At 43.9% G+C, this 19,277-nt stretch overlaps 1 protein-coding gene and 1 long non-coding RNA gene across 6 annotated transcripts in view; one reads left to right on the top strand and one right to left on the bottom strand.

Moving 5' to 3' along the window:
* Lrrc8d (leucine rich repeat containing 8 VRAC subunit D) overlaps nt 1-19,277 on the bottom strand; it is a 95,878-nt gene that overhangs the window by 25,210 nt on the left and 51,391 nt on the right. The gene's annotated exons all lie outside the window — the stretch shown is intronic.
* Nucleotides 5,788-12,510, top strand: LOC125355529. The gene is made up of 3 exons (XR_007211671.1): nt 5,788-5,798; nt 9,453-9,458; nt 12,063-12,510. It is a non-coding gene; the product is annotated as an uncharacterized LOC125355529 (long non-coding RNA).

The raw sequence follows: 19,277 nt of genomic DNA, 5'->3' as shown, positions 1-19,277 counted from the left end.
CTATTCACGGGCTGGGGATATAGCCTAGTGGCAAGAGTGCCTGCCTCGGATACACGAGGCCCTAGGTTCGATTCCCCAGCACCACATATACAGAAAACGGCCAGAAGCGGCGCTGTGGCTCAAGTGGCAGAGTGCTAGCCTTGAGCGGGAAGAAGCCAGGGACAGTGCTCAGGCCCTGAGTCCAAGCCCCAGGACTGGCAAATAAAAACAAAACAAAAAAACAACTATTCACAAGGAAAAGTGAACTCCTAAGAGTAGTCTGATTCAGACCTGGAAAAGAAGGGAGGGAAAAGAAGAAAGCTTGAAGAAGTTAATGAAAAATTTCAACGAGGTGGTGTAAGGTAAGAGTGCAGTTATGTAAGGCCAGTGGAAGAGTGAAGATGTATGTTTTTTGGCCTGGAAGTGTTTCGCTTTCAGGTTCCAAAACAAAATTTCATGTAGTTCTTGTGTGCTCTACAGTATTACTTTTTCTTGTTCATGCACATCCCCCGTGATGAGAAACAAAGGGGTGAGGGCTGCTGGCGCCTCGGGCCCAGAGTCACAATGCAGGTTAGAGCTGTGCGGCTCATGGAATTCCTCATTCCAGCTCTTTACCCAGTGCCTGGGCCCAGGCTGGTCTGGCCACCACCCAATACAACTTGGCAAAAAGCTGGACATAGAGATGTGGCTCAAGGGCTTGGGGAGTTAGCTCAGTGGAAGAGCATTTGCCTGGCAAATGCAAGGCATTGAGTTCGGTCCTCAGCTCTGGGAGGAAAAAAGCTATAAAAGAGATGTGGCTCAAGTGGTAGAGCACTAGTCTTGAGTAAAAAGGCTGAATGAAATCTTGTTCAAAGGCTAGTAGTATTGGCAAAAAGAGAGACAGAGAAGTGACCGAGCTGAAGCCACATGGCTAATACATGGCAGATCCATGGTTCTTCCTCTGGCCAGTGTGACACCATTATAGTGTACAGTGAGTTCAAAGAGGAGGAAGAGAAGGTGGTATGGGGGACTCAGGTGGGGTGGGGAATGGAATAGCATAGCTGAAACTGATTTCCAGTTTCTCTGATGATGAAAGTTGTTCCAATCACTAACAAGAGATTTCAAGAACTGCATCCCCTTAAATAAAAATGGTAATATCTTTTCTTTCTCTCTAATGCCATCATTCAGTTCTCTACATTTTTTTCCCTTTGAGCCAGGATCTTGCTATGGTGCCTAGGTAAGCTTCAAACTTAAGATACTCCTTGCCTCAGCCTCCAGAGTAGCTGGGATTACAGGCATGTACCACTGCACCTGGCTTTCTTTATCGCTTTGTTACCCAATTGGACCAAAACTTGATCTGTGGTGTATATCTTTTCAAAAAGCCAGGTGCACAAATATTAATTTTCCACCTGTAATTTCCACTCAGGTTAATACTGTTCTCACTGCTGAGAGGAATGGCAGGATTAGCAGAAGGAAGATACTACTTTCTCCCTGTACTCCACAAACAAGTAGATACATGCACTTGTGTCTTTAAAGAATTCTAGTTGAAATTCAGCTAGTTGGTTTGAAAAGGAGGAAATTAAACATTATTTCTTCTGCTGTTTTACTGTGCTTATTTTTGAGAGTGTTTGCTCATCTTCATAACTATCCTACTAACCATGACTCATAAAATTAATCTCATAAGAACATTTCAATATTCTGTTTCCCTTGATGGAGTTTTATAAAGACTAATTGAGTGTCTCGAATTGATCCCCAGAATTCGACAACCAGCTCTGACTGAATTGATTTCTTCCAGAACCTAAGTATGCTTTCAGGATTCTCCTAATAACTTTTAGAATTTAATATCTACTTGTCCTTTTATTTATTGATTGTGTTGACTTGGGAGCTTCCTTTTACCCATAGTTTTTGCCCTTAATTATTCTCACCATGCAATTTCTGTTTGGCCTGAATCCCCCCTCCCTTCCTTTTCTCTGATTCAGGCCTGTTGCTGTGACTACAAGGACCAGCCAGAAAAGGTGAGGCCTGAAGAACTAACATAAGTAGAACAGGATGAAAGCCTTAGGATAGTAGAGTTGTGGGTATATGCATGCCTGTAATGAGGCTTGAACTCAAGAGTTTCCAGGTCTTGCTTGACTTTTTTGCTCAAGGCTGACACTCTGTCACTTGAACCATACTCCATTTCTGGCTTTTTGGTGGCTAATTAGACAGAAGTGGTTCTCTGATTTATCTGCCTGGATTAGCTTTGAGCCAGAATCTTCAGATCCTAAGTAGCTGGGATTATAGGCATGAGCCACCAGTACCTAGTTTCAATAACATTTTTAAAGGAATAGGAGTTTAGAATGTTTAGTTGTAAACATGAGGACAATCTGGTGAAGAATGTCATGATGCCTTCTGGTTTATGTCAGCACATGTAGAAGGAAGTGTTCACTGCCTTGCATTGCACCTGGGATTTGGCATACAAAGTAACTTTCCATGAGGCCAGTACTCTGCATGGGCCAGAAACCTATTTTCACATGCTAAACACCAAAAATATTTGTAACAGGGCTCTTTCTATTTTAGATAAATTGTTTCACTCAAAGAATTTACTTCCAAGGATTTTTGATACATTTAGATTTACCTTCCCAAGAATTTAGTGGGATGAATAAGGGCCAAGTATCCACTTGCAAGTTATGACCAGACACATTTTTTTTATTGTTCTCACAACATGTTGGTAAGTTTATCTTCAACAAATATTCATTGAAAGCTATAAAAATAATGATCAAGGGGCTGGGGATATAGCCTAGTGGCAAGAGTGCCTGCCTCGGATACACGAGGCCCTAGGTTCCATTCCCCAGCACCACATATACAGAAAACGGCCAGAAGCGGCGCTGTGGCTCAAGTGGCAGAGTGCTAGCCTTGAGCGGGAAGAAGCCAGGGACAGTGCTCAGGCCCTGAGTCCAAGGCCCAGGACTGGCAAAAAATAAATAAATAAATAAATAATAATGATCAAGGCAAGCAGTCTTAGCCTGTCTCCTCTTTGAGGGGCACTGAGAAGTCATCTCCTACTCAAAGTCAGGCTAGAAAGGAGTCAGGCTGATAGGAGCAAAGTGCTGTGTTTAGTCCTGAGAATGCTTTGTTGGTGTGTTTGGGTGCAGAATGTGACTTTGGGCTGCAGCCTCATGGTTCTCCTGAAGTTTCACCCCTGAGTTAGGTAGACTTCCCCACTCCCCTTCCCCTGGCACACCAGGGCATCGGCAGCTGGCAGCCATCAGCGGCGAGCCATATGCCACCTGTAGGATTAAAACTCATAACTCATCACCTGTGTGAGCAGGCAGGCCCCCAGGGAGAAGAAAGGAAGGAACAGGAATGAACGAAGGGGTAGAGAGAGGGGCCAGGAGGACGAATTTGTTTAGGGACTTCCTCTGGTGATATAACAAGAGGAGAATGAACAAGTGTCACTTCACCTTTCTTCCTTTTCCTTCTCTCTCTCCCTCCCTCCCTTTGTGTGTGTGTGTGTGTGTGTGTGTGTGTGTGTGTGTGTGTGTGCTGGTCCTGGGATTGAACTCAGGGATTGGGCCCTGCCCTGTCCCTGACCTTTGGTGTTCAAGGCTAGCTAGCATTCTACCACTTGAGCCACAGTTCTACTTCCAGCTTTTTTGTGACTAACTGGAGATAAGGGTCTCATAGACTTTCTTGCTGGCTGGCTTTGAACTGCAGTCTTCAGATCTCGGCCTTCTGAGTAGCTAGGATTACAGGTGTGAGCCACTGGCCCCTGGCTGAAGTCTCTTTGAAATGAACCTTTAAAACAATCCTCATTGGACTAACCAAAATGAGAGGAACAATTGATTGCCTGCCAGACTTGTGGTAAACACAACCCATCCCAAAGGTGAATTTGACCCTAAATCTAAGCAGAGTAGACAACATGTCACAGTTGATACACGAGGAGTGAGGGCACCACTGCTCCAAAGAGGAGAAACAAGTGGATCTGCCATCATGGCTGCGGGGCGTTGTTATTATGACCACAGGTGATCACTTACTTAGTGGTAGACAGTATTTCTTTAGCCACCAGAACTTCACACACTCACCCAACCTGCTTGTGCTTTTCTATTTTTTCCAGTGTCATTGCTCTGTCTGAACTTGCTCAAGGTCCTTTTTTTTTTTTTTTTTTTTGCCAGTCATGGGGCTTGAACTCAGGGCCCAGGTGCTGTTCCTTAGCTCTTTTTGCCACAGCTCCACTTCTGGTTTTCTGGTGGTTCATTGGGGATGAGTCTCTCACACTTTCCTGCCTGGGCTGGCTTTGAACTGTTAATTTGTTAATTGGAGATGAGAGTTTCATAGACTTCACTACTTGGTTGGCTTTGAACTGTGATCCTCAGATCTCAGCTTCCTGAGTACAGGCATGAACCACCAGATTCTATTTTCTTATCAATAAAAAGGAGAAAAGAATACTTCAAATGAAAATGCATCTACACAAGTACATTTAGCTCAGTGCTGCCACATAGTAAACACTCAGTAAGTACATTTGACTTTAACAATAGTAACATACATTTAAGCAGACTATGAAAATAAGGAACTTGGGGTCACTCAGCCTACGTGACAGCTAACAGTTCCTCTACACAAGCACACAGAGCCCCTTGGGAAAGTCCTCTTATTCTGGAGCTCAGGGGCTTCAACTTGGTCATTCTTTTGTGGCTCCAGCAGCTTATCAAAGGGCAGACTTCAGGACAAAGCCAGGTCATGGCAAGACACTATGACACTAGGCAGAATGCCCAAGTCTGGAAGGAGCTAGTTTGGAGCAGTGCTAAGAATGAAGCAGACAAAAACTCAGAGTCATGGGGTTCAGACTTTGGAAATAATAAACCAGTCAGACACATATAACCTGCTAATGCAAACTTTCTACCACCTTTCCTTGTTTGGTCCTTCTAAAACTACAGCACACCTCTGAATGCATACCAACACTGTCGTTTCATTGTGGAGAAAACTTTGGTCTTACCTCATAAGCTCTGGGGGAGGACGAATGTGTGCCAGACACCTGTCACCTCTCTCCCTGATCTGCCCTTGCCCCAGAGCCCAGCCCCCAGCCCCCAGCATGGAGATGCTCATACACAATCAAGTTGAAGAATGGAGTGAGTGAGCCTCGCATAGGGATGCATGGGTCTGGGCAGGCCTGGCCAGACACCCCTGTGATGTTTGGATGGAAGGATCCATCTGATACATTTACAGGAATGAAGAAGAAAAAGCCATTAAAGGCCCTAAGTACTGCAAAAATTATAGTGTTTCTCCAAACAAATTAAATGAAAATGATAAACCATGACATAGCATCAGAAAGCAGCAAAGGTCAGCTTTTCCCCAGGATGACTGTTTGGATAGTCTGCTAGACAGTGAATATGAAATTCTTAGAAATTCTAGTTAGTAGCTCTGCTTTTGTAGGTGCCTCAAACATGTTTATAACTACCTTTCTGGCCCTTGAGCCTTGACTGGCACTGAGTTCCCTCTCGATCACCAGGATAAGGCATAAAAGAGTAGGGGGCAGGCCAAGTGGACAGAGCAGTAGAAAGTGGACAGTGGGAGTGACATGGGTGGGGCAGTAATGAGTGCAGCTGGGGACCAGTGGTGATCAAGTTACAGTTAGTAAGATCAGTGACTTCTATTCCCACCAATGAGTCCAAGCACAGGGGATTCTGCACATGACCTGATCCCAGTCTGCTTTCCCAGGATGGCTACTCCAGCCACTGACAATGACCAAAGGCCGGGTGGCAATCAGAGGCAGGGCAGGGGCTGAAAGCCAGCTTCCAAGGTTGGCTTCTTAGAGTGCCTTCTGCTTAGCTCTCTCTTCCCACTTAAAAGGCGTGGGGATTGAGGTTTGACAAATTGCTCAGAACTCAAAGGGCCATGAAGAGGCCTCAATGGCTTGGGCAGCCCAGTGCTGTGTGTGGACAGTCACAAGTCTGAGAGGACAGCCCTGCTATCACATCTTCTTGATAAAGCCACACGGTCTTCTGATATATAACTTCTACACGGGGGCAGAGGATATTTGACTCTGGGATGTGAACCACTAGGGGGTCTTGAATCCTCCTGTCCTCCCCTCCTGCCTTTGCTCACCCTTAAAGGAGGACTGAAGCCGCTACTGGACAGCTGGTACTATATGATTCTTGACTCCAAGGACTGCAAAGGGAAGGGGTAAGGTTGGACCCTCACCGCCTAGGCAGCCTCATTAAGGAGCATTGCGGAAGAATCAGGCTAGAAGATTGGGACAGACACAAAATGAATACACAGGGATGAAGAGAGTTCATTTTCTGCATGAGCTGTGCAACCCAGACTTCCTAATGTAAAGGCTTTCTCCATCAAACCAGCCTCCTTTCCTGGATAGACACTTTCCATTAGTACTCCAAAGCTTCAATGCCCAAGTGCTAAACATATATGAAACCTGGACAAAGGCTTATTTTTAATCTTTTTTTTTTTTTTTGGCTGTTGTTGTTTGCTAGTCCTGAGGCTTAAACTTGGGTCCTGGGCATTGTCTCTGAGATTTTTTTGCTCAAGGCTCTATCACTTGAGCCACATCTCTACTTCTGGCTTTTTTGCTGGTTAACTGAAGATAAAAGTCTTACAGATTTTCCTGCCTAGGCTGGCTTTGAATCACAATTCTCAGATCTCCATCCATGGAGTAGCTAGGATTACAGGTACGAACCACCAGTGCCAGCTTAACCATGGGTTTTGAAGGTGTACATAAATCACTCAACTTCACTTCTCTTCTGTATCAAAAATACTTAACACAAAAAATGGGCAACAAAGAAAATGGGTTGTTTTAATATGTATATCCGGATTTCTTTTCCCTTTGAATTGGCTCCAGTAAAAACTCATTTCTCCCAAGGGAAAACAAAAAAAAAATCCACTAATATTAACATGTCAATATCTTTCTTTCAGGTTCTCACCAAGCTCACTCTGTTCCCGTGGGGTCTCTGGCTTTCTCAGATTTCCTCGTCATTGTCTGCTGTCAGTTCCATAAATCTCAATGCCATGAACCCCATCCTTCTAATCCTTCTTTATTAATACTCCCAGAGTCTCCTATGAGTTTCTGCCTCTCCACCTCCTCACTGCTCCATCGCCCTGGTTTTTCGTCTCCTTTACTAATCTGTAAGCTTCCTTGGGGCAGGGACCCTAACATTCATGTTGCTCGTCCAGGGATCAGCACACAGGATGAGGAGCACTAGCGAAAGGAATCCCACATGGTTTCTCTGGCTTCTTAGAAGGTCCTGCAGGTAGGGACTGTTGGTTTCGATTTAAAAAGAAACTCAGAGATCTTTACAAAGAACCCCCCAAAACATCAGATCTAACATCACTGGCTCCCAGATTAAGTCTTCATGGACCACATTACAATCAGTGAACAACACGAGTTGCACACCCAGGCACATGTGTCATGACCCATACACGTGAAGAGCAAATACACAAAGCTTTTTAATGCAGGGGAAAATCATTGTTCTGAAAGTAGAGATGTTTACATTAATTCTTTTCTCAAGGACCTTCTGGTCCCGAAGCTCCGTAGAAATGTCTGCTAGACATGAATTAGATATGAACAAAGTTGATCTGGTTATAAGGTCATGAAACAAACTGTCTCTGGTGAACTGCCAGCATTGCCTCAGATGTCTTGAAAGAGCTGGATGTGCCACAGCTGCACCAGCTGCCAAACTAGAAGTAACTTGGCTGCTGTGGTGATTCCCCATAAGCATGAGACACAGCAACAGGCGGGAACTAGGGCAGCTGACAGTAAGGGGTCAGCTGAGGCCTCTGGCCCTCCATGACTCCCTAGGACACGTGAGCTTCTCAGCCTAGGAAAGTGGTTTGAGGGGAGATGCCCTCTATAAAGTAGTCATGGAGCAAAGCTCGAAAGCAGCAAATGCCAGGCTCTACCCTCCTGAGGCACTGCCTGAGCTGGCTTGGCGTGTGGCCCATGCAGACATCTGAGTTGGTTATTATCTCCAGATTCATAGGCAGAAGGAAAGGCCTGGTATATATCCAGAGTAACTTGTCTGATTGATGCAAAAGATGACAGCACTACAAAACACCTTTTAAAATTATTACACGACCATATAATAGTTATATATACATACATATCTAAGCACATTATACATACATATGAATATATATATAATGGTATTTAGGTCTAAGAGAATTTGTCCTTCAGGGATGATAAACCTGACCTTTATGCAGAAGCATCCCTTACCCCCAAGCTCCCTCCCCTGTGGCAGTCTACCCTGTGAGTCCCAGTCCTCCCCCTCTCTTGCCTGCCTCCCCACCCCCACCTCCATCCACCTGGTCTCAAGAGTATTTTTAAGTTCCTGAGAGCACCCACCAGTGAATAAATGCTGAGAGTCCTGGTCTGCATTTTAGATGCAACTTGGTCACTGGATACGTGATGTGGTCACTGGATATGGACTTTGGGCTGGAAACACAACCTTTTGATTCTTAGCTTTCCCTTCTGTAGGACCATGGCAGAGACTAGACCACTAAGGTCTTCTGATCTGAATGACCCCTCCATGGCAGAGACCACTAAGGTGTTCTGATCTGAATGACCCCCTCCCTCCTCATCCTCTTTCCATTCCCCCATCCCCCATCCCCCATCCCTTCTCTCTCCCTGGCCTTTCCTGCTCACCCTCAGGGGAGTTCTGTTGTACTGATGCTGTGTCCCCACACTCTGACCTCTGTCCCAAGCCATGGGAATGATGGCCACACATTTATGAGGCCATGTGAGATGTGAATTTTAGAAGTTTAGTCTGTTACCATTTTGATATGAAATGTGCACGTAGGCCCTGGTGAGTCAAAGGCTTGGCTCCCACAGCATGAAGATAGGGGTAGTTTCAGAGATGGGAATCGGTAGGAGGAAGTTGAGCTATTGGAAATGTGCCCTTGGAGGAGTTATCAGGACACCCCCGATTCCTTCTCTTGTGTTCTCTGGCCTTCATGAGGGGAACAGTCTCACCTGCCACAAGCTTCTACCACAATGTACAGAGCTTCTGTAGAAAAAAGCAACCCTGGACTAAAACCTCCAAAATCCTGAGACACAGTAACCTTTCCTGGTTTAAGCCAATTCTCTCCAGTGTTCTGCATAGATATGGGAAGCTAAGAGTCCTGTGTATGTTACAGTTATTAGAGATCATATTTGTAAAAGACACTGAAACTGCATTACGTGATGACTAAGATGTTTAATAATGCTTCCAACACTCACTTGTCAGGAGATGGAATGTCCACACTGTGTGTGGACTTAATACATACTGGCAGTCATATCTTTCTTTTCCTAGGGTTTCCTACAGAGAGGTTATCCTTCTACCCTTCCAAAGATTGGCTATGATATTCTGGAGTATCAGACTTAAAGACACTCTGTCCCTGAGCCTTACAGGTTACACACATACTGCTTTAAGAAAATGTGATAAAAGAGACTGGTAGAAAGAATGAGATGTGACTATTCCTTTTTTGTGGAGCTTTTTCAAGACATCTAAAAATAACTTGGCTTTCAAAAGTTCAATGTTCCAGTGGGGTGCCAGAGGCTCATACCTGTAATATTAGCTACTCAGGAGGCTGAGATCTGAGGATCATGGTTCAAAGCCAGCCCCAGCAAAAAAGTCCATGGGACTCTGATCTCCAATTAACACCCAGAAAACCAGAAGTGAAACTGTGGCTCAAACTAGTAGAGCACTAGCCTAGAGCAAAATGCTCAAGGACAGCATTCAGGCCCTGAGTATAAAGCCCTATGACTGAAAAAAAAAAGTTCAACAGCTTTTCAGAAGCTCAATTACTACCTGAAATGACATAATGTCCCACACAAATAGAAACTTGCAGATACCAACATATTTTTATAATTAAAAAATTTCAATTATGTAAGTCAAATCTGTTCACATAGAAAATTAGAATCTAAAAATTTTCCAGTTGCTTTTTTTTTTTTTTTTTGGCCAGTCCTGGACCTTGGATTCAGGGCCTGAGCACTGTCCCTGGCTTCTTCCTGCTCAAGGCTAGCACTCTGCCACTTGGCCCACAGCGCCACTTCTGGCCATTTTCTATATGTGGTGCTGAGGAATTGAACCTAGGGCTTCATGTATATGATGAGGTAAGCACTTTTGCCACTAGGCCATATTCCCAGCCCCAATACTGTTACTTTTAAGATACACATATTAATAAAAATTGTATTACATCTATGGCTTACTCACAGTTCGCTTATGTTACTTTTGAAATGAATCAGAAAAATTTTTCTAAGTTCTTTGTTTATCTACAATGATAGCTTGCAGAAAGTATACCAGGCCTCCCAGGTTTGTATATATATAGGGATTTAAAACTTCTGTTAATCCACCTCACCCCAGTAAGAATGTCCATTGTCAAGAAAACTAATAATAACAGATGCTGGAGGGGATGTAGCCAAAAGGGAACCCTACTACACTGTTGGTGGGAGTGCAAACTCATTCAACCACTCTGGAAAGCTCCCTATGACCCAGAAACCCCACTTCTGGGCATCTACCCAAAAGATTATAAGCAAGTCCACACTAAAGTCACCAGCACAACTATGTTCATCACAGCACAATTTGTTATCACTAAAATGTGGAACCAACCCGATGCCCCTCAGTAGATTAATGTATCAAGAAAATGTGGTACATATACAATGGAATTCTATGCCTCTATCTGGGTTTCCACATGTGTTTTGTGGAGGCGTATGGGTAGCCCCCTGTGTTCACAATATAGTGTTCCAATGAGAGTTATAAGATCAGGACTTGGCACATTTTAATCTGTGCCGGCTCTGGGGCTTAAACTCAAGGCTTGGGTCTTGAGCTTTTTCACTTGAGGCTAGCACTCTACTTACTAATAGAGCCACAGCTCCTCTTCCAGCTTTTTTTGGAAGATATTGGATATAAGAGTCTTGCAGAGCTGGGCACTGGTAGCTCATGCCTGTAATCCTAGCTACTCAGGAGGCTAAGATCTGAGGATTGTGGTTTGAAGTCAGCCAGGGAAGGAAAATTTGTGACTCTTATCTCCAATTAACTGCCCCCCCAAAAAGCCAGAGGTAGAGCAGTGGCAAAAGTATCAGAGCATTAGCTTTTGGCAAATCAGCTCAAGGGCAGTATCTAGGTCCTGAGTTCAAGCTTCAAGACTGGCACACACAGACACAAAAAATTATGATGGGGTGCTAGGTATACGTGTAGCTACTTGGACACTTATCCTTTTTAGAGTCTTTGAGCTAACCAGAACAAAGTGTGTGTGTGTGTGTGTGTGTGTGTGTGTGTGTGTGTGTGTGTCCCAGGATATGTGCACATTTATATTTCTATTGTATGCATTTATATGTATTATCAAGGTGAACATGAATTCATACTGATTATCCATTTTATCTATACTTAATTATCACTTCCAAAACACACAGACAGTAGTTTCATAATCATTGATCTATATACAACCCCAGGGAAAAGAGGTTTTATCAACTACAATCCAGTACTGAAAGCCAGTGTTGTGTTTAGTCTTTAACCACCTTTCTGTACAAAACCCTGTCTGTCATTAACCAAAGGACTGAATAATACAGAGAAAAATCTCTCTGTAATATTACAGAGAAAATGGGACTGGACATGTTGTACTTGAAAGCCTCAAATACCACACCATATGGTTTTTGGTCCTGTCCCCCATCTTACAGCTAGATTATTGTTTCAGGATGAGTTTAATTGCACAAAGCTGAAAAGGAGAGCAAATGAGATAGAAAGGAAACGTAGCAATAAAAGTACCTTAACAAACTGAAAAAATAGGCAAAGGTTAGATGAGCAGGAAATTCAGTCACATTTTTAAAGCCTGTGAGATATACTTAAACCAACCAGCAAAAGGAAGCTGGAAGTGGAGCTGTGGCTCAAGTGGTAGAGCACTACTAGCCTAGAGCAAAAAAGCTAAGAGACAGTGCCAAGGACTGGCATACAAATGAATGAATGAATCCATAAGGGCTTGATCAGGGCCAGAGAAGAATCTTCATAGCCTTTGTCTTTCTGACAGAGATGTCAGTGTTGTCAGAGATCTGTTGTTCAGTACAAGGAAACAATGGGTCTTGGCATCCAAAGAAAGGCAAATTTCAGAACAATGGCTAAGAGAAGGGGGGAGGGGTCCCACAGTCTTCCCACCAAAGTCCCATGTGATGGAACTACACAAGCCAGAGTTGTGAAGAGGCTAGAAAGCTTAATTAAGATGTGCATTTACTGAATATAACTACAAACGTGTTTGTACAAGATACCAGCAAATATACGATGATGAAAATAAGCAGTTTCTATCCAAACACTTCCTATGTGCTCCCGTAATCAAGCAAATTGCTCTTGGGTGAGTCTCCCAGACACCTGAGGGCTTCTTCAAGCCATGCCCAGGAGAATACACCAATTCAACAGGCTGTTCTTAATCACTCGTCTACGTCCAACGTGGTTTTCTTTCTCTCTTTCATTGTTTTAATCTCTTAAAAAATAAAGCTTAAATATATTCAATGAACAAAATTTGGAAAATACAAATAGGTAGAAAGAAAGGAAAAACAAATTAGATAAGTTTCTATTTATTATTAGCATATGATTTTAATTTTACAATGCAAGTTATAAGGCACATGCCTATTTGTATTAGACCTGGCTAACCTCAAATATATATATATATCCCCTCTCATTAAATAGGCTATGTGAGTGTAAGCTTATAGGCTTAGCATATGCCATTTCTTTTAAGATAAATTGTTTCCACTCACCCATCCCATTTTAATCTCTTATTACTAATTTAAGGTTTTTTTTTTTAAAAAGTCCTTGTCCTTATAACTGAATGTTAAAAGGAAAAGGCAGCCTCTTAATTGCTACTATAATTTAATAGCACTTGCCCTAGTGAGTGAGCTAGACTGCAAGAGTTACTCAGTCCTCCTTCCACTAGAAGAGACGTAGAGGAAAAGGAAATCCGGTGTGGGACACCTCCATCTTGAGGCAGTGACCAATTACTCTGGAAAAGAATGTCCAGTGTTGGGGTTCTCCCTCCTCTCCCATCTGCACAGGAAACTGGACCAGCACGAAGAGAAGGCCATGGAAAGGGGCATTATACTCTGAAAAGATGGTGAGAGTTTCGATGACTTATGCAATTTGTCACTGACAAGGTATGACCTTTGCTCATTAAAAGAAAGTGAAAATGGGGCTTAGCAATAGAGTGCTTGCCTACCATGCATGAAGCCCTGGGTTCGATTCCTCAGTACCACATAGACAGAAAAAGCTGAAAGTGGCACTGTGGCTCAAGTGGTAGAGTGCTATAGCCTTGAGTAAAAAGAAGCCAGGGACCGTGCCCAGGGCCTGAGTTCAAGCCCCAGGACTGGCAAAAAGAAAAGAAAAAGGAAAAAAAGAAAGCAAAAATGGTTTAAAAAGTGTTAGTTGTCATTTGAGTGCCATAAATAAGAAACTTCCCACTGGCTTCTCACTGTTTCCAAAGAGCCCCACATCCTGAGCTGATCTTCCCTCTGGTAGATAGACACTCACAGGGCTGCACTGAGGACATAAGAAAGTCAATGTGTCCAGGAAATTGTCCAGGTAGAAACAAAATGGAAGGCAGGGTTGGAGACAAAGCTCACTGGTGAAGCACAGGCCAAACAGGCACAAAGCCCTAGGGTTAATCTCCAGTCCCACCAAAAAAGGAGGGGGGTGGCCATGGGGTTACGTGTAAGCAAAGGAATGAATATATGTCACGACGTGAATGTTCTCATCGTTCTTTAGAAGGAAGACATTCCTCTGGGCCACCTGGCTTCTTGCCTACATATAATCCATGCATGCACACATGCAGTATCCTAGGCAGGAAGAACTGTGTGAGCGAGGCACAGAGGCAAGATGAACACCGGCTCTGCTTAGGGCTAAGATGCCAGGTGTGACCAGAGCAAAGGCTTCGGGCTGAGCAGTCACCAGAAAGCAAGTCAAAGGCTAAGGCTTTGCCAGATTTCAAAGAAAGTGGAAAGCCAGAAGGTATTTGAATTACCAGACAATGGAGACAGCGGATTCATGTTAACATAAAAGAACTGTAGAAAGTGAACTGGTGAGGAGCTATATAGCTATATGGTGGTGTGGATGGAGATGGAGAACCAGACGCTAGTGGTGGTGGCTGCTGAGCCAGTGGACTGAGGCCTAGAGGATGGAAGGAGCCATGTATGGGAACTAAGATCATCTGGGAATGGACACCAAGGCGAGGAAAGGTCCCGGATGCTATTGTCTGCCCTAGGCCATGGCTGAGAAGTGTTCTTTCCACTGCAATCTGGGAGTGATTACCCTTTTAGTTTATGAGGAGACGTTAGCAACTTGCTGAAGGTTACTAGCTGATAGCCTTGGGATTTGAACTCATGCCTTGCAAACTCCATGGCTGTTAGCCCCTTTCGTCAGGCCTCCCCAGTATCAAGACAGAAATAAACATGGAAGCAGTTTTCATCACAAGCCCATCTCTAAATAAATGCATTCCTCTGGCCTGACATCTTATAGGTTATAACACCCCAAGCACGGTGTCTGGTGTTGTGATGTGAGAATCTGCAGCTCCTAGGAGCTCTGGTATGCTGAGCAGATGTTAGGTATTATTTTTATTATTAAGTGGGTGTTTTCCTTCGATGACTAATTTCAGGAAATAGAAGGGGCCCTTGTCTACAGCACACCTTAAAGATGAACATACAAAGGCTCGCTGTGAGAACATTTCCCTTTATACGAAGATACACAGAACAAATGTGGAATCTGCATTCACAAATCTGAGGTCTTGCAAAAAGGCCCATCTGTAGATTCAGGAACGGGCACTGCTGTGTGTCACTGTGCCCTACTTTCCTCGGCTTTGTTTTCCTGTGGCATCTGTGGCTCACACCTGTAATCCAAGCTACTCAGAAGGCTAAGATCTGAAGATCAAGGTTCAAAGCCAGCCCAGGGAAGGAAAATCCAAGAGTCTCTTAACTTCTATAACCACCTAAAAGCCAGAAGTGGAGCTGTGGCTCAAGTGGTAGAGCAGCGGCATCCTTGAGTTAAAAAAACAAAAACCACTCAGCTTTTTAAAAGTCCCAGTGTCTCCACTGACACTAAGAGATTGAGTGCTGAAAAGAAGCAGAAAGGAAGTTATGAAGGTCCCAAGAGATGAACATGAAGGATCTGGCATTTTCTGCCCACTTATCAATGACACAGATTACTATGAGGTGATATGGTAGAAGATACAGGGGTCTACCATTAGCCTCTCTGGTTTCCCTTTCTTGTATCCCACACAGCTGAAACCCCAATAAATGGTCTACAGCTCCCCCAGGGCCCAGAATTCACAGCTTGGGGCAGCTCTTCCAGGTAAGTGTCTTGTCTCTACGCCATCTTAAAGTAGCCTGCACCATCAGAAAGGCCTACAGGCCTCTACCCCTCAGCCTCTACTCACGCTTAGGTTTGTTCGGGATTCTAAAACATGAAAAAAAAAAAAAAACTATTTTGATTCTTTCCAATCCCCTCAAAAGCTGTTTCAGAAAGTCCTTTAAGAACTCCACTACTATGGAGCACTGGCACACGCCTGTAATCCCAGCCCTCAAGAGGCTATGGCAGGAGAATCAAGAGTTTGAGGCCAGCCTAGCTACACAGTGAGATTCTGTCTCAAAGCAACAACACACGTCCTCTATTTACTAAACAAAATCTAAACTTACTTGGTTGGCAGTCAAAGCTCTACCTGTTATCTGTCCCATTCTCCCTCCTCGTTCCTTGTCCTCTCTCCTCCTTTCTTCACATTTCTCCCTACAAGCTCTGGACATTCTCAAAGAACCCCAGGCTGGGCTTCATGAATGGTTCAGCCATTTCTGGTGGGAGATCTTCTAGTCATTTCCCTCGAACCCTGGCCCCTTCTCTTTCTTTCTCTTCTGTTCTCAGATATGAGTAGACTGCCTTTGCCATATGCTCCTCCATGACGGCTCCATGCCAACACGGGCTCACAGCAATGAGCCCAACCGGTCACAGACTGAATCTCCTAAAACTCTGAGCTCACACTTGCCTCTCCTCTTCTTAAAGTTAATCATCTCAGCAGCTAGGAATGTGGCTTAGCGGTAGAGTGCTTGCCTAGCATGCATGAAGCCCTGGGTTCAATTCCTCAACACCACATGTACAGAATGAGCCAGAAGTGGTGCTGTGGCTCAAAAGGTAGAGTGCTAGCCTTGAGCAAAAAGAAGCCAGGGACAGTACTCAGGCCGAGTCCAAGCCCCAGGACTGGCAACAAAAAAAAGTTAATCACCTGGGCATTTTGTGACAGTAGCAGAAAGCAGCTTGACCCCTATCTGTGGCCAACAGTGGCTCTTGTTTGATCCAAATCCCTGCCTGCTCGGCACCTGTCCCAAGTCTGTGCACAGGGCTGGGGAGAGCAGGCTGACAAGTCCTGGGTTGAATCTGTGACCACTGCGCTCAGCCAGCTTGGCAATCCTGGTGTGTCTCCTGGCTCATCAGCCTTCCATCCCAGGATGACTACTTTACAGACACCTCCCCTACTCCCAATTCAGCCAAAACCCTGCACTTGGTGTCTCCCTGACAAAGTGCACAGAGAAAACTTCTAAGCCTCTATTTACGTTTTTCTCAGCCTTCCTGCATTCATGCCCACACTCTTCCCTTCTATTTCTGTGGGTGAGCTATCACCCCAATCTAAAGTAATGCTCGCACTTATACACCAGATTCCTGCATCTCTACAAAACAACCCCTCATCCTCCTGCCACAGTTCTCTTCTAAGTTACCATCTTCCTCCCTCCACTGGGTTGCTCCCTCAGTATCATGCGTGCTATCACTCCCTTCAAATCTTCTTCCATGTTTGGTCTTACTGTTCCCTGCATAAGAAAATTCGTCAAGGGAGATGACACCATTTCCCCAATCCCTATTCCCATTTGAGAGAAGCAATCTGAGGCTCTCACTCCTTCTGCACCTCCAGAGTGCACCAAGCTAGCCAGGTGTCCACGCTAACCCTGTCCCATGCCAACACATCCCTGGAGTCCACTCAGAGGCTGAGCTTCTGGACTGCTCTTCCCAGAAATAGCTGCTCTGGCTCATGCCATTGCTCTCACCACCTCTCACCCACACAGAGGCCCTCCCGGGTCTCCTTCCTGGGTCTGCTTGCCCTCCATGTTACCTATATCCCATGACGTATTATACATAGTATACATTTGCTTATTTGGTTGGTATCCATCTTTTCTTCCTCCTTCTGCTTTTTCATTAGTAAGCTTATAAAAAGCATGTATTTTTTTATTCTATGTGACCAACAACCGTCTAAAGATACAGAATACTTCCTGTCATGAGACTGGCAAATGCATTTCCTAGTGGTCTCTTCCTGTAGAAGGGGTGTGTGGCTTGGGACACTCTCCGAGGCATTTTAGGTGTGTCATTCCACAAAGAAAATACCGACTCCACACAATTCTCTACACAGCTTGATACAATGACTTAAACATCCACTTGCCATTTAGCAAATCAGAAAAGAGAAGTCTGCAGTGGGCATAAGACTCCATTTGATCAAATGCTTGTCAATAATTCCAAGATTAATCCACAATCAGCCAGGAACCAGTGGCACCCACCTGTAGTCCTAGCTACTCAGGAGGCTAGGATCTGAGGATGACAATTTGATTCAGCAAAGCCTGTGAGACTCGTTTCCAATTAGCTACCAAAACGTTGGAAGTGGAGCTGTGGCTCAAGTGGCAGAATGCTAGCCTTGAGTAAAAAGATTAAGGGACAGACCCAGACCCTGAGTCAAGCCTCAGTACTGGTACAAAAAAAAAAAAAAAAGAAGATGATTTCACAATTACTCAAATGCTAATGCCAGTTGGTGGACTAGGCATAAAACAGTCACATTGTAGGCAGTGTCATGTATTCAATATACTGTTGATATAGCAATGTCATCTTTAATCATTATCTGTTCTGTGAGGGGGTAAACATGGAGAAAACAAGTATCACATTTTGAGAAAACGATTCCACCAAATGCTTCTGCTGTGTCATTACAAAGGGAAGAGCCATCGAGGAAATCTCACCTAGGGAAGTATGCCCAGGCCCACACAGGCTACGGCAAATGGCCAGCTGTTACAGGCACAGCATTCTGCACAACAGGAAAACACTGCCCACAACCTGATTTCTTCCAACCACAGTTAAACAATTGTGCCCACCAAATGGAATATTACATAGCTACTCCCAATGTGGTAATAACCACATTGCTTTAAAATTTTACACTATACTAAGTAGCTGAAATTCAGAAAATACAATTTGGGCAAACACATATTAACACAAAAAGGCTTCCTGGTATATTCTCTATTTTGTAAAGAATTGCATCTGGTTGGGGTTTTTGTTGTTGTTGTTGTTGTTATCATAAATGAATTATACAAAAGTCTCACTGTAATGAAGTACTATATTTTCATATCTGAGTCTACATCCCTTTTCAAGGTTCTACTCATTCTCAACTCCTTTAAGACAAAATTTTATGCTTGATGGGTATGTTTTAATTTTCACGTGATTTAGGTTTTTGTACAAACATTACACCTAAGTTCAGGTGCCAGTGGTTCACATCTGTAATCCTAGCTTTTCGGAAGGCTGAGACTTAAGAATAATTTAAAGCCAGCTAAGGCAGAAAAGGCTACAAGACTCCATTTCCCATGTACAAGCAAAATACCAAGCTGGAGGTTATGGTACAAGTGGTAAAGTGACAGCTACGAACAGAAAAGCCCCTGAATTTAAGGCCTAGTACAGAGCACACAGGCACAGAGGTACATACACACATATATGCACACACACAGAGCCTTTGCAATGGCACATCTGTGCAATCCTAGCACTCAAAAGGTGGAATCAGGAGTTTGAAAATCCTGAGTTTGAGGCTAGACCTTTATCTGAAAAAGTAAAAAAGACAAACATATAGTTAGAAGATAACAGGCTTCTACAAATATTACCTCGTTCAATGGACTGAATTACATTTAAAATATGTATCAATACCACTTTTTCTCTGTGAGGAATCCAAAACACTACTATTTTCTTTACTATCCAGGGATTTCTTTTTCCTGGGCATGAAAGGAATTGTGTACAAATTTCACAAAGGCAAAGGCAGAGCAAGCAATTCACTATGTTACTGAAACTTCCACAGTACAACTAGAATTTTAGCCAAGATCTGGCCCCTCTATCATGCATTTAGATGTCACAAATGCACTGTATCAAGTGCTATGCTGAAAGCAGTACATGCGTAGCAGGGTCTGGAAGCGCATAAAATGACCACGTGTGGGATGCACAGAGCAGGGTGACTGCCAGATACTAGCTGAATAGATGACAGGATGCAAAATGTCACAGGAAATGAAAGAGCAAAAAAGGATAGAGAAGTGGGTTTAGAAAGAT

This window comes from Perognathus longimembris, chromosome 7 (genome assembly GCF_023159225.1).
Source record: "Perognathus longimembris pacificus isolate PPM17 chromosome 7, ASM2315922v1, whole genome shotgun sequence".
Taxonomy (NCBI): Eukaryota; Metazoa; Chordata; class Mammalia; order Rodentia; family Heteromyidae; genus Perognathus; species Perognathus longimembris.
Note: the sequence above shows the minus strand (reverse complement) of the source record. Positions and strands in the feature narration are given on the sequence as shown.